The sequence below is a fragment of the Protomyctophum bolini genome (genome assembly GCF_963924005.1).
Source record: "Protomyctophum bolini genome assembly, chromosome: 4".
Classification (NCBI taxonomy): Eukaryota; Metazoa; Chordata; class Actinopteri; order Myctophiformes; family Myctophidae; genus Protomyctophum; species Protomyctophum bolini.
The window spans coordinates 13,776,840-13,791,854 of NC_137865.1; positions in this window are offsets into that span (position 1 = coordinate 13,776,840).

The following is a 15,015-nucleotide window of genomic DNA, read 5'->3' on the forward strand; positions in this document are numbered from 1 at the left end:
ATAAACTGATCACCACTTCGAAGAAATGCGATTGGCTGGGACGAGCCCTTGACATGATTGCTTGAAGGAAGCCTTAGTGCACTGGAATCTACTGGGATCTACTCTCTGACTAGAGATTATAAAAGGATTGGCAGTAACAGCTTTAGGAACTGAGATTTCTCAAGTCCAAGGACACAAAAGGAGAAATTACCAGTCAATGAACAAAAACGTGTTAATTTAAAATGGCTGTATATAATGTAAATTCCTATGTCTCAAGATATGTTAAATTATTTCATTTTTTCTCGTTTAGATTATTTTTTTGCTTCTCAGTGTGTTGTTAAATAGTTAAGTGAAAGCCAATAGATATTTTGATAATGTTTTATTTTCATTTGCTATTACTGTTATTATTTACTTTGTCTGATCATAGAGTGTGTGTCAGTCGCCACTTTATCAAAATAATCTACCAATCATACGTTTTTCAATTCATGGTAATTGTTTTAAAATTTTATGTTTTGATGAGGTGCAGAAAGGGTAAGAGTCAGTAAGTGAAAAATGTGAATTATTATTATTAGAGAGACAGTATTTTATCAAGCTACTTGGAGTAAAAGTCCTGCTTCAGGATCAGTAATTTTAACCACCTATTTAACACTTTCAACATTTGGTTTTCTTTGCATAATGTTGTTTTGTTTGTCTCACCTCCTTTTTGTCATTTAATTATCTTATTTGTTCATGCTGTACATAGACAATTGGGCATACATTTTGTTTCCCCTAACGCATCTTTGCTGCCTGACATCCAGGTTAAAAATGTACTTGTCATGCAAACTTTTCTGTTTATGTTTCCAACCTTTGCCTCCGCATACCAGGATTGGCCACTAGAAAGCCTCTTAAAACAACTGACTACCTATCATACCCTTTTGGCTACAGTCATGACAACATTCGTTATTATTAGTATTATTTATCATTTGAGGGTATGCACCACAACATCCGGAGTGTTAATTTAATATGAGCGTGTAAAAGGTCAGTCTGTTTACATTAAGACTCATGATCTTGTGGTGTAGCACTAGCACTAGCATAGCAAGCATGGATAAACATATAAGCTACACTATTCATCATGACTTCGAAGGCACACTTGCTCTGAGAGGCTTGATACAAAAAAAAAACAATCATGTTGCTGTATGCTCTGCCAGACTGAGTAAAATGCCTAATGTACAAAGTGATGATTATTATGTGATATCATAATGATGACCCCCACTCATGTAGTCGTAGTCCCCCCCCACCCACCCCATCCCCAACTCACCCTGCCTGTCCCCCAGTCATATCTACTTCTCTAATTGTCCTACCATTACAGCTGCTTTTCCACTAAAAGGCACCAATTACAGAACTGGAAAAAGCATATACATAATTATTTATGTTTATTATTTATGCTGCAGCCTAAGTGATGATGCCGTCATTGTTGTTTAACCACTTGAACCTGAGCATCCCTATTCTGGGATTGGGATCTTAACCTGGCCAAAATAGTTAAACCATTCGGGAAAGCACATTAAACTGTGCCTAATTTGATGGAAAAAGTGTACATTTGTCAACAAACCTTTGCTAACTAAATGCTAAAAGCATGGACCAGATGACCTACAGTAGCAATCTGTCATAATATGGTATCATTATGGCAAACATCTGTTTGCATCAATGCTTGTAATCTGGCATAGGCCTACATGTTTAGAGGACACGCCGCAGTAGTGTTGCATCGTTTATAACGCTTTGGACAGTACCAAACTAACCAAAGAATCCACACGTGTAACTGCAACCTACTGTACCTTAACGCTGAGCTTATCACTCATCAGCCACACTGCCGGTGTATGTTATATTATATTACTGCACTTCAACCTGTGCACTTGTGGCTCTGTGGTTATACTTTTCTGGTCCTGTGATTTTGGCAGTTTTTTCAAGAGAAAACCAAGGGGCGTTTTATGAGGTATGTTTCTTCTGAACAAAGGCACAGCACTCAGAGTGCCGCAGCCCCATTACAGTGCGTGAAGGAACCATTCGTTATGAAAACAGAGCCACTCTATCTCAACAATAAAGGATCGCATAACAATAGATGGCATTTTTACTTTAGATGAGAATATGCTTCTTGTTGCATTTTCTTCTTAACACATAACTGAAGCTTTGACCTGAGTTGTCTGTTGGAGTGGCTCATTATAAAGGCTGATTTATATCTTCAACAAGTGTCGTTCGACAAAGATCATGTTTGTTCAGCTAGAAAATACACTTTTCCCTCAATTGAAAATGACATCTTTGAGTAAAATTGTTTGATAATGATGTATGTAGAGAACATCCAGACAAGGTTACCTTCAAAAATCTAACGCATGCACGCACGCACACACACACGCACACACACGCACACACGCGCACACACACACACACACACACACACACACACACACACACACACACACACACACACACATTGTTTCTCTACAATGTATGTATTATTGCTACTGCATCACACATTTTCTCTCCCTACATCTGCCATTGTCCACCTTTATTTTGCTCTTTTCAGGGCTCTCATTCTTTCCCGCCTGTTTATTTCCTCTCCCATCCTCCATCGCCCCATCCTGCCTGTGTTTGGCTGTGTCATGTTTTCCATACAAAGTATTTAAGCTCAATAACAGGTCAGTGTTAAATGTTAAAACTGTCATTACTCGATCTGCATAAAATCTCTCTCTCTCTCTCTCTCTCTCTTTCTCTTTCTCTCTCTCTTCCGGGTAATGTGAGAAACTGTCGTATAACCACCTCCATGCTATCGTTTATAACTCTATGTATTAGAATAATTTGACAACTTATACAATGTCTTTTTAAAAAGCTGAGATGTGGACTTTTAAGAGGTCTCTGTCTAGGATTCTGATACTTCAAATTAAAAGTTGCTTCATCTTTGAACGTCTTTATTTGTTTCTTCATTTTCAACAAGCTTCTGTTGAAATAAAGGACAAAATGTACTGCATTTCTTCTTACAGGCTGTTGAATATCCATTTTACTCACATCATTTATATACAGTGCAACATTACATAATGTGACTACAAATAAGATGTTTAGAGGACCATAGTAAGTAAAGCATTAAGTACAACATCCATTGGAATCTAAGCAAACATACAGTAGGAGTCCAAAATGGTCACCCAAAATGGCTGTACTTAGGAGCCATGATTAGATAGATACCTTTATTAATCCCGCAGGGGAATTTCATTCGCCCAGTGTCAGCATAGCAGAGTTACAGGTACAAAGAACTACACTACAGCATACAATGGTGCATACTACCTATACTTGTAACTGCTGCACTATGCAGGAAAACAACACAAGGTTACAGTGTCATTCGAAATGAAAGCCTGGGTATCGAGGCTACAGTGTCATTACCGTATGCATATCTATCTCATTCCCAACACAAAACAAAGTGTCCATTTCAATCAGTGCAATGCGAAAGCAAAGTACGTGTTTATCATTTCAATACCCGGAGGTTCTCAAACTTTTTTAATTTCAAAGACCACCACAACTCTGAGAGTATCTGATGGTGATGGTTTGCATATTTGACTCTGAGAATGTGGTGATGGTTTACAGTACACATTTAACTCTGAGAATGTACAAAATGAATGCAAGCCGTGAGGGTAGTGGGTACACTGAGGATTTTACTCTGTAACATCTGATTTGCTTACAAACAATTAAATTATCCACATCATCCACGAGAATTGAATTATGATACATAATAAATATGCTTAAATTAATGAAGGATGAACCGATGAAGGTGTACTCTCGGAATCGCCATGGGGTTTAATTTGATCCTTTACCCATTTTGGGCAGGAACCCCTTTTGGTGTTTTAAACATTATGTTATAATTTAGCTATTGAAAAATAGCAGATCTACAAGCTCATAGCGCGCTACGAGCTTGTAGGTCTACTATTTTTGAAAAATCGTGAAAATAAATTTAAATTTCGAGGTCAGGCCTAAATGGATTAAAGGACTGAATGAAACTAATTCCTGCATACGTGCTGGCTGAGCTTTTCAACCATTTTCCGTGCACCACACACTGGCACACAGCGTGCATCCAAGTTTGCGTCCCCCTTAATCCATGCATGCTTTCAGTGCAGTTTATATTCTTACAAAATCTCTTTCCTCTCTATTTTGTCTGTTAACGGTGCAGCTTTTGAGCACTGTTAAGTTGCCTGTGCAATTGTGCACGCTTTACTTCAAAATTGGCTTCTCTTCATGCCCGCCCTTTTCAAGTCACGCACGAACGCATTCCATCCGAGCGATCAGCGGCAGCTCCCCGTCTGCCGCAGGTTCTGTGTCACATTGCATTATGAAAGACGCCTTGACAGTGGTGGGAAAAGTACTCACATTACTTGAGTAAAGGTCATGGCAGTATAGAAATACTGTAAGTAACAAGGTGGAAAGTAGGCTACTCATGTAGAATGTCTCAAGAAATGTATACAAATATTATTTTGAAAAATAGCAGATTTGAGCTTGTAGAGGCAATGTTCACATAGCCGGAATGTTTGTTCAACTGAGAGTGTACAGTTTAATTAACAATGAGGGATCACACAGCTGCACTTTGTGCCAAACAGTGAAAACCACCATTGCAAACGGTTAGGAAAAACAGAGAGATGTGTTGTGTGAGTGGTTACCACCGCAGCGTGACATGTTGTAGTTTTCAGTGGTCACCTCTTCGGCGAAAACTGGACTATGCATAGGCCTTAAGGGCCGATTCATACTCCTATTTTAGAGCCGAATAAAAGTCGGTTCGGCTCTGTAGTGCCAACTATGTGACGTCTTTGGCTCTGACGAGCAAAAATAATTTCGGCACTACAGCGCCGAAACAGCGGTAAAATAAGAGTATGAATCGGCCCTAACACAGACCAGGCTTTCCTCCGAGGTGGAAAGCCTGGTGACGCCGACGAAAGGTTAAGTGGTAACTAGCCTCGGTACCAGGCTTTCATTTTTGTTGGTGCAAAAATTGAAAGCCTGGAGGAACGCATTGGCCGCTCTGGTCTAAAAGTGGGAGTCAACCCTTCCGGGTGGGCGTCGCTCCAAATTATGTGACGTAGCAATGCACTAGGGGGGAGAGGAGGGGCTGGGGGTGACGGACAGATCGATGAGATCCAATCAGGGCGTGCGCAAATCTCAGCCGCGACCCGCCCCTCTAGACCAGAAACCTAACACGTTAGCTCAGGCTAAGTGGTAACCTAACCGCAAGCACGGGAGCAAACCTAAACCTAACCGCAAGCACGGGAGCAGTGCATGTTCGGACAAATGGGACTTTGGATCTATGGGCAGTTCCCAGGTTAAGTTCCCCTCACCCTTCCTCGTGAAAGGACTGCCCATTGCTCTGCCCAGTTGTTTACTTAATGGTCTAGCTCTGACGCAATCAAAACTTTTCAGATTGTTTGATATGGCACTGCACTGGATATAACAGCAAAGCTTGATAATAGATAATGCCTACAACATAATAGTTATTGGATTACATTTGTGCACTCCTAGAGTTACAGATATGTAGGTTATGTAAGGGTACATTTGGTTCAATCATTTTGCTCTGTGTTGCACAAATGCATTACTTAATTAATTAACTTATTGAGAATGGCATGGGTTCACCTAGTTTATTCTTTTCCAACTGCAAATAGAGAAAGAAATGAACTTGCCAGTATGAACTCCAAAATAAAACCTAGATTGAGTAATGGTAATGCTCATTGCTCTCTTCGGATACTCAGTGAGTGAGTCTTATTTTGAAGAGCCGGCCATTACAGGAAGTGCGATAGTTTCGCCTGGTGCTAGGGAAATCAAAGCTGTGCTGAGTGTATGGAACGTTTAGGATTATTTATTATTTATCAACGTTGTTTATCAACACCACGCTGCCACGCAATATGGAAACTACTATCTTTCTTTTAAACATCTATTGCAGTAGTGGTGAGTCTCATGGATTGTTTGCTTCTCTCTCTCTCTCTGCTTACTTTCCCTCACAATCTCCGCCCTCTCTCTCTGTTGCTACGGTGCTAGTTGCTACACTGCGCCTGGGTAGCCATTGCTCACACCTGTTGTGGTTTGATATTGAGGGGGAGGACGTCACTTTATGTTTGACTTTATTTATGGCCGTTTTTAGCCCAAGGAGTGGGCAAAACTAATGCTTGGAATGGATTCAGAATGATGAAAAACCCCTAGTTTGACACGTCACATGATACTGAAATTTAGAAAATATTGCTTTTAGGTTGTCAATGGTGGCATCTTGGGTATTAGCAGTGAGCAGATTACGGTAGATTGTTTATCCTGGCTAGTAGACCTAATGTCCTGTCAAAATCAGGTGAGAAACAAAAAAAATCCAATTTTGTCCAACCTCTGCCATTTAATTATTGGACTGCACACCAGGTGGTCTAATTAAGTATTACATGTATAGACACATCAAAACAGAAAACATACAAAAATCCTCTTTTAAAATACATTACAATAAAAAACAAATGACAGTAATGACAGTAATACATTAGAATTTAGAATACATTATAAAATTTTACTCACCACATTTAAGTGTTATAAATGACTATAGGTCTTGCTCCAGCCTATATCTCAGACCTATACTGCCCCCTTATATACCAGCCCACAGTCTGAGATCCTCCAATAAGCACCCCTTATCAAAGGGCCCCCTGAACTCAACAGGTCGCATAGCCTTTGCCTTTAGGGCCCCACCCTCTGGAATGCATTGCCCCAGGAAATCAGGCTTGCTGAGTCGTTTCCACTTTCCTCGTCTTACATCGCTCTTTTATGGACTACCGGTATCTTTTAATCCTAATTTCTCCTGATTGTGTTTACTGATTGTTCCTCTGCCTTAAGATTCTTTATTGTCTACCAAATTGTTTGTTTGCTTGTATTTGAATGACTCTTTTGCATTGTTTTAAAATGTCCTGTTTTGTGTGATGTTTTACTGTTATTGTTTCTTTTGTGAAGCACTTTGTAACGCTGTTTTAAAAGGTACTATATAAAGCTTTATTATTATTATTATTATTATTATTATATACAGTAGATTCACAAAAAAGCGCTCCACTATCTTTCCCCAGACTAATGACACTCTGGGGGAACCTTTTCTAATATAACTTTTGTCTGCTGCTTAAAAGACCTCAGATTGATTGTCAGTTTGACACTGGTTTCGAGGCAGTTCCACTGGCTCCTATGTCATTGCAACTTCATTTTTTTAAAAGCAGGATGGCGAGATTTGCTACACTGGCTCTCGTGAAAAACGGTGTACTTATATCGGGACCTCGCCATATCTGATCTTGTGAACCAACCCAGCCATGGTACCCCTGGATTCTACTGGGAGCCAATTTAGCTCTCTAAACTGGTTGCTACCTATGGGTTCTGGGGCCCAACCTATAGTAGGCATATGACCCTTGATCCGTCCATTCTGACCTGACTTTATCTTTGAGGGATTTGATTAGGCCCTCAAACCATGTATGTATGCAAAATCAAAACATTTAGTTTCTAAGTAGGCTACCTTAATGTCCGTGCCAAAAACGTTCAGAGTCCAGAGACCTTGCTGTACTTTACTGCAGGCATATTGCTTTGGCAATGTAAGCAAATGTTTTCTCATGCCAATTTGGATTGAATTGAAGTACATTATGTAAGTAAGTAAGTAAATTAATTAAAGTAAAGTAAATTTTAGCACCTTTTGAAAATTTTAATCAATGTTACAAGATGCTGTACAATTTACACAATATAAACAATCAAGTTAAATTGAAATAACATAACAGTGTAAGCCCTCCACCCTTGTGGAGGGCTGACTGTATTGCAGGTATAGTGACTGTCACTTCACCAGAAGGCTTGTGAATATTAACAGCAAGCTGTGGACCTGATGTGTCCAAGGTGGAGCCCAAAGCCTTATCTATTTAATTTCCTGTCTTGGCAGAGTCTACCAGGTCTGGAAGATTAAGCTCTCAATCCATCAATCGCCTTCTGGTGTGTGTGTGTGTGTGTGTGTGTGTGACACAATGTGTGTGTGTGTGTGTGTGTGTGTGTGTGTGTGCATGCCCTTGCTCCCTATCCCCTCATTCCCATTTTTGCTCCATTCCTCTCTCCTCATTCCTTGCTCACTAGTCACTTCTTCGCTCCCTATTCCTTGCTGCCTTATCTCTCCATTCTCTTCTCCCTTCCATTCCCTTGCTTTGTTCCCATCATGCCTTGCTTCATCCCCATTCCTTGCTCTTCTGTTGCATGACTGAACAAATCCAACTATCAACATCAATATAATGTAGTAGTAGCGTCATACTGTACAGTAGAGCATCCTCAACTGTGTGGATGAAAATAGAATCACTGTTTTTAATTCAGGAGTCTTATGGCTCTGGGATATACCGGATCGAGATCCCATGCTCTGGTACCATTTGCCACATGGCACCAAAGTGAACGGTCCATTACTAGGGTGACTAGGATCTTTGATGATTATCCGTGCTTTTAGCCTGCTCCTCTGGGAGTACTGTGGTGTAGTTGGTCCTGCATGGCTAACAGCTCACCTCTTCTAGTGATGTGCTGCCTTGTGTTAGCCTCCCCCTGTGAAGCCCTGTGGTCGTACAGTATACTGAGCTTAGTTCTATAGCATACCAAGCAGCTAGACAGACATGCTCGCTATGGCGGTGGTTCTCAAAAGGGGCTTCCATATGGGGTCCCCACCCAGCAAAATTGTGTGCGTTCTCGTGTAACTGAGTGGTGCAATCCCCCCCCCCCCCCCTCATGTGAACTGAGTGGTGCAATCCCCCCCCCCCCCCCCACCTCTCTCTCTCTCCCTCTCTCTCTCTCTCTCATTAGCAGGCAGCAGGCACAGCACTATCCCTATGTTTCTGGCGCCCCCTACTGGTACTAATAAGTCATACTCGTGCTCAGATACACATAGGTAGGTAGGTAGGTAGGTAGGTACGCACGGGCATTGCTGGTTGTAGAAGTGGTTGCACCACTCAAAAAAATGAGAACGCAACGGGACTTTGCCGTTTTATCTGGAGAAGGTCGCCGTCTCAGAGAGGCCTCAAATCCATGGCGAACAACCTCTTCAGTCTGAGGAAAAAAGATGAGCCATTGTCTCAGTGTCGTGATGACTGTGGCCACATGATGTCCTGACTGATGTCAACCCCATGCAGGCACTTGACTGAAGCTGATGTGATTGCTCGCTGTGTGTGTCTGCAGCTTTCTGCACTCCACTTTCCCCCTCCTTAAGTGTGTGTGTGTGTGCGTGTGTGTGACTGTGTGTGTGTGTGACTGTGTGTGTGTGTGTGTGTGTGTGTGTGTGTGTGTGTGTTTCATACATATGTATAAAAAGAAAAGACGAATAAACGATAAAAAAATGCATCTCAAGGAACTATTCATTCCTGCAGGTTGATGCTATTATTTGGGACCTTGTTTAAAAAATAAAATAATCATGGCATCTCTTATCACCACACAACATTCAGGTTCTCTGTGTGGATGCACTCACGGCACAAACAGCAGCTTGAATTCATGCACTTTATTCGCACAAAATAAACGTCCCCAGTATTTCAGAATCATTCCTTTCAAGAATTCATGCACATTGACAGAAGGAAAAGCAAGAAAATAATATTTCCTTCGTTTCTTTCCTTCATTCATTCATTCTGTCTTTCGTCCGTGTGCGTGTGTGTGTGCGTACCATGTATGCATTTATTTTTATGTACAGTATTTATTTCCTCAATATCTCTTTCTTCGTATTTTAATCACTGTCCCTAATGCAAATCATCCGAATCAGAAGGCTTGATATGTTGTCACATCAGTAAACTGGGGGACACAGTCGGTAGCGCTGTCACCTCACAGCTGGAAGGTCCCGGGTTCAATTCCCGCCAGGGACGCTGTGGGCGTCCCCGGCCATTATTTTCACCCGTGTCAATTATCTAATGTGATCCCAGGCTCTACACACCCTCCGCCACCCTGGGGAGAGCAACGGAATTGAACTCATGCTTCCTTCATGCCTGAGTATCCAAGTCGCTCCTTTACACCTGACAGGGGGGAGTTTCCCTGGTTGGACGTAGCGCGTGGAATGAACACGTTATTCCAACCAGTTCCTTTCCCCTCCATCAGGCGCATGAAAAGAAATATAATGAAATTAATGTCATAAGAATACACAACTGTATTACATATAACTTTGCAAGTGCTTTTATTTTGATGAATTAATTTATTTTTTAACATAAATAAGGCTCTTATGTGTGGGACATGTTTTTTCCACTTTTGTCCCTCATCTCAAGAATGAGTGCTATATAATATAGACGTCTACATTTAGACCTTGATTAGCCAGGCTAAATGCCATTAAATGGTGGCCCGTAGACTAATGCATGTCCTTGAAATTATACTGGTTGAGAATCACTGCTAGAGCCGTAAAAATCTTCTCTTATGGGGGTCCCTGGCATATCTTTTCAAATGGGGGTCCACGGGCTAAGTAGTGTCATTTTCTTCGTTAGTTTGCACAGATCTACAGCATAGAAGGCTGTAAACAGTAGGGGTGTAACGATACATGGACGATATTGGTTTATTATGGCGATACCATACAATGATTTGAAATCGATACAGCAACTATTTAAAATACATTTAATTAATCGACTAAACTTTTCATTTTTCTTCAAAAAATTGCTAAATACCATGCACAAAAATTTAGTATTGATACAATCGATTAATTGCATAGCAAAACGATACATAGTCAATGTTGCCGTTTTCATTTCGATATGGTTATATTCTTGAAATTCCAGACCCATAAGGGTCCATTTGGTTCCAAACTATCATTTAGCTGGGTCCCCCCTGGAACTCCCTCAGGTACCCCTGGGGGTCCCCGGACCCCACTTTGGGAACCACTGTTCTAGGGTATAGTACCCTCACATGTTCTCCCCGTGTCTATACTGCCTCCCCCTGGTCACTCGGGGCGCCTGATGGAGGGGAAAGGAACTGGTTGGAATAACATGTAACTTCCACACGCTACAGCCCATCGGGGAAACTCCCACTGGCAGGTGATAAGAAGCGACCTGCTCACTCCTCATGCATTGAAGGAAGCATGAGCTCAGTTCAGGGCTCTCCACTGGTTGGCAGAGGGAGGGTAGCGCCCAGGATTACAGTTTAGGCATTTGGCACCGGGTGAAAAATGGGTTACAAAATCGTGTGATAAAAAAGAAAGTACAGTAAACTGTCGTGTTTGTGTATGTATGTATGCGTGTGTGCCTGCGTGTGCGTGCGTGCATGCGGATAGGATTGGGGTCTGTGGAAGTGCAGAGCAATCGCTGTGCTGTCAGCAAGTGGTGACAACTAGATTAACCTTGTGCGCGCGCGCGCGCACACACACACACACACACACACACACAATTTCTGGTCATGACGAGGACTCACTGGAATGCAGAAGACTGGATACTATTTGTACAGCAAATCAAAACAGTCAGTTGATCTCATTCCACACAGCACTGGAATGCTGCACATTCCTGCACGAACAGAAACTTTCACTTGCTTTAATCCAAATGCTTTGGATTAAAGCAAAATAAAATCTCGCAACTGAAAAGTCCCAGTCTGTGAATTGTGAAAATAACTTAAGGCATGAAAGGAGTCGTATATATCCTCTTTTTCCTAAACAATTGGTAAAATATGGTAAATGGTGCATTTATATATAGTGCCTTTATCCAAGGTGCTTTACATAGTTTGTGCATTACATTCACCCACACCGATGCCGGAGGAAACCATGCAAGGCACCAACCTGCACATCGAGAGCAATTAGGGCTTCACATTTCACAGTCTTACTCAAGGACACTTGGACACTAACTCTGGGGGAGCCCGGGTTCAAACTGGGAACCTTGCGTCACTCTACCCCTGAGCCACTGCCGCAGTGCCGCCCCACACAATTAGCACAATACAGTACGTGTGTAAAATTATGTTTTGCAGACAGCCTGAGACAACCAATAATTAATGAAAGCAAAGGTTAAAGCCGCCCTCAATATGTTATTTCTTCACATATGCCTAATGAGGCTTTGACCTTGCTTTCATTAATTATCTAAGACTAATAGGGTGTTATGGAAGATGTTTCTGAACTATGTTATGTTGGTTAGTTTGACCAATATACAGTAAGCACTCTCCTATTCCATTGCTGTTCCATCTTCAAACACTATTTCATCTTAAAATATCTTAGAACAATGCTATATAGAGTCTGGAACTACACATCCTGAAATCCGATTAAGGAAGCTGCCATTTCCTTTCACGAAAATATATATATTTCCATTTCTACTAAGCAACAAGCTATATATGCTTGGATGATTTCTATTTATATTAGGATAAATTTGCGCGACTGTAAAGTCGAAACGGAAGTGGGGAGGAGGCTCCACTTCCGCTTTATCGCTTACTCAGACTCTCAGAGCTTCTGTTGCTCCAGACTATTCAGTATTTAAGTCCGACGTCATTTTGTAGTGCTACGTTACGTCCTGGTCCAAGTGGCACCAGGTCCCGTCCGCATCTCATTGTAAATATGCTTCCAACTCGAGTAGAATTATTAATGTTTTGTACACGTGTCCATGACAAAGAAAATATATGATGTGGAGACAATAAAGACTATTATTATCATTATTATTGAAGGAGCAAAGTCCATTTGCTCAGTGCAATATTTCGGGGGCATATTTAGAATGTGTGCTGGCTTGAGTATGTTGAATCTAGTTTAGTAGTTTGCAATTAATGAGGATTTAGTTGACACAATTAAATAAAATGGCGATAGTATTCCCTGTGGGACAGCCAGATTTGGGAGAGCAGCAGCTTTGTTGTTGCGAGGAAAGCGGTAAAATGAGACTTTCGTGGTTGTTTTCGTCTCAGATTTAGTCAGACGGAGCGTCACAGTATAACTATGGGGACACAAAAGCGACACAAAAGTAGGACCCGGAAGTATCTCTGGAGGGGGCACTCACGTCACGGCTAAAATACTGAATATGACGGAAGCATTTGAAAATTGCGAAAGGCAACAGTCTGGCAACGTGAGAGCGTGCAGTGTCAGTCCTCTGACCCAGCCTGCTTATCCTATGGCAACTGCGTCACCTCTGCGTCGCTCAGCTGCAGGGCCTAGCCAACCGGATTATGATGGCCGCTTGAGAAAGACATCATAATCTCGGGGCGTCGGATGTGTTGTCTGACGCGACAAGAATGATTAATATTTTCAACGTCGATATTGAAATTGAATTTCATACCCATACCGTGCAGCAGTTTAGATAATCACTTGATCTCTTCCTCAGTACAGCAGCCATCACATAGGAAATTAAATTAAGGTATAGCAGCATTCAGAGATATATATATATATATTCTGAATTATGTCTGAATAATATTTCTGAATAGAATTCACATAATTCAGGATGACTGAAGCGCCCTACATCGTGATTTCGTGAGTCCACTAATTGGCAGTGGTGGAAGTATTCATATTGTTTTGTAAAAGTTAAGTATCAAGTAAAAGTCCTGTATTCAAAATTTAAGTTATAGTTTTTGTAAAAAGAAAAAAAGGGGGCAAAAAAATAAAATAAATTTGTTGTGGAGTATAAATATTTAAAAGTTAAGTTAAATTAATGTACCTCAAAATTGTACTTAGGTAACAGTCCTTGAGTATGTACTTTCCAGCATTGCTAATTAGGACGTTCAAGCAGAGTAGGAGGTGCTAATTAGTGGAAACACCTGGTGTTGTGTTGGGCTGTCGGCTCCCACCCTGCTCCCCATGGCACCTGCATGCTCACCTCGGCGCCCTGCAACTTCTGTGCTTGTTAAATGCTACTGGTGTTGGTGGTGAGTGCCCTCAGAATGTTATATCATGATTCAGAAGAGCTTTAGTAGTTCTGTGCCAGAGCCAGACCGATATATCACTCTGATGTTTCTCAACCCTCCCATTTGTATAACTCTGGGAACTCAGATTACAGATAAATATTGTGAAAATAGCCGAACTATGAGCTCACAACAATGCAAGCTTGTAGATCGGCTATTTTCACTCCGTTGTCTCTTTCTCACGTAATATTTGACCATTTGGTCAATTTGGTATGAAAAAGGTCTTAAAAGTCATTCAATTGTCACCTTGGAAATGTGCATATGCTGGTTTGTTTACTGATGAGTGATAAAACAATGTTCCACATTAAGCTATAAATCATCTGGGGACCCCTCAAAATAATTTGGGGTCTAAGACGCTCCGAAATCGGGATCGGGATCGGCATCGGACCCAAAAATCTGGCATGCATTGAGCTAATGACTGTAGTAAAACTGCAGTACAGAATGGATTCTGTACTGCAGTTTTACTACAGTCATTTAACCTGCAGTGTAAACTAAAAATGGGACAAACGTTGCACTGATCCCCTACTGTACACCTGCCTCTCTTGCCGCTGTATCTCTTTCATCACCTGTCACTGTGCCAACCACTCTTTCTTGGCCTCAATCAGCGATCTCTCCCTTTCTGTCTCCAACAGTGTGTCTTTCAGCCAGGCAGACAGACTGACACTGTTCACTTTTGTCTCATTTACAATCTGACCGGGCACTCACCAGTGGTGTCACGTCAAAACCCTTCCCACAGGGAATGAGTGGTGTCGCGTCAAAACCTTTCCCACCGTGTCTCACTTCTTAATTACTGACAGGGCAGATAGCAGTGGAGATCAGAATACTGATTAGGCAGATCTATTACTCTGTGTGTGTGTGTGTGTGTGTGTGTGTGTGTGTGTGTGTGTGTGTGTGTGCGCGCGTGCGCATGCGTGCGTGCGAGACCAAAGCACTAATTATAGAGATCTATTACAGTGACTGAGTGAGTGTACGCATGCATGTGCTCTCTCTCTCTCTCTCTCTCTCTCTCTCTCTCTCTCTGTATGAGAATAGAGTGCACATACTGTATGTTTGTGAATGTGTGAGTGACAGTGCCTGTATACATACATAATCTTGAACCTCCATGTCAAACATACTTCATCTTCCTCCTATTGCTGCTTTCATTATCTTCATTCCCTTCTCCCTATGCCATTCATGGACTTAGACTACTAACGTTCGCAATGTGCC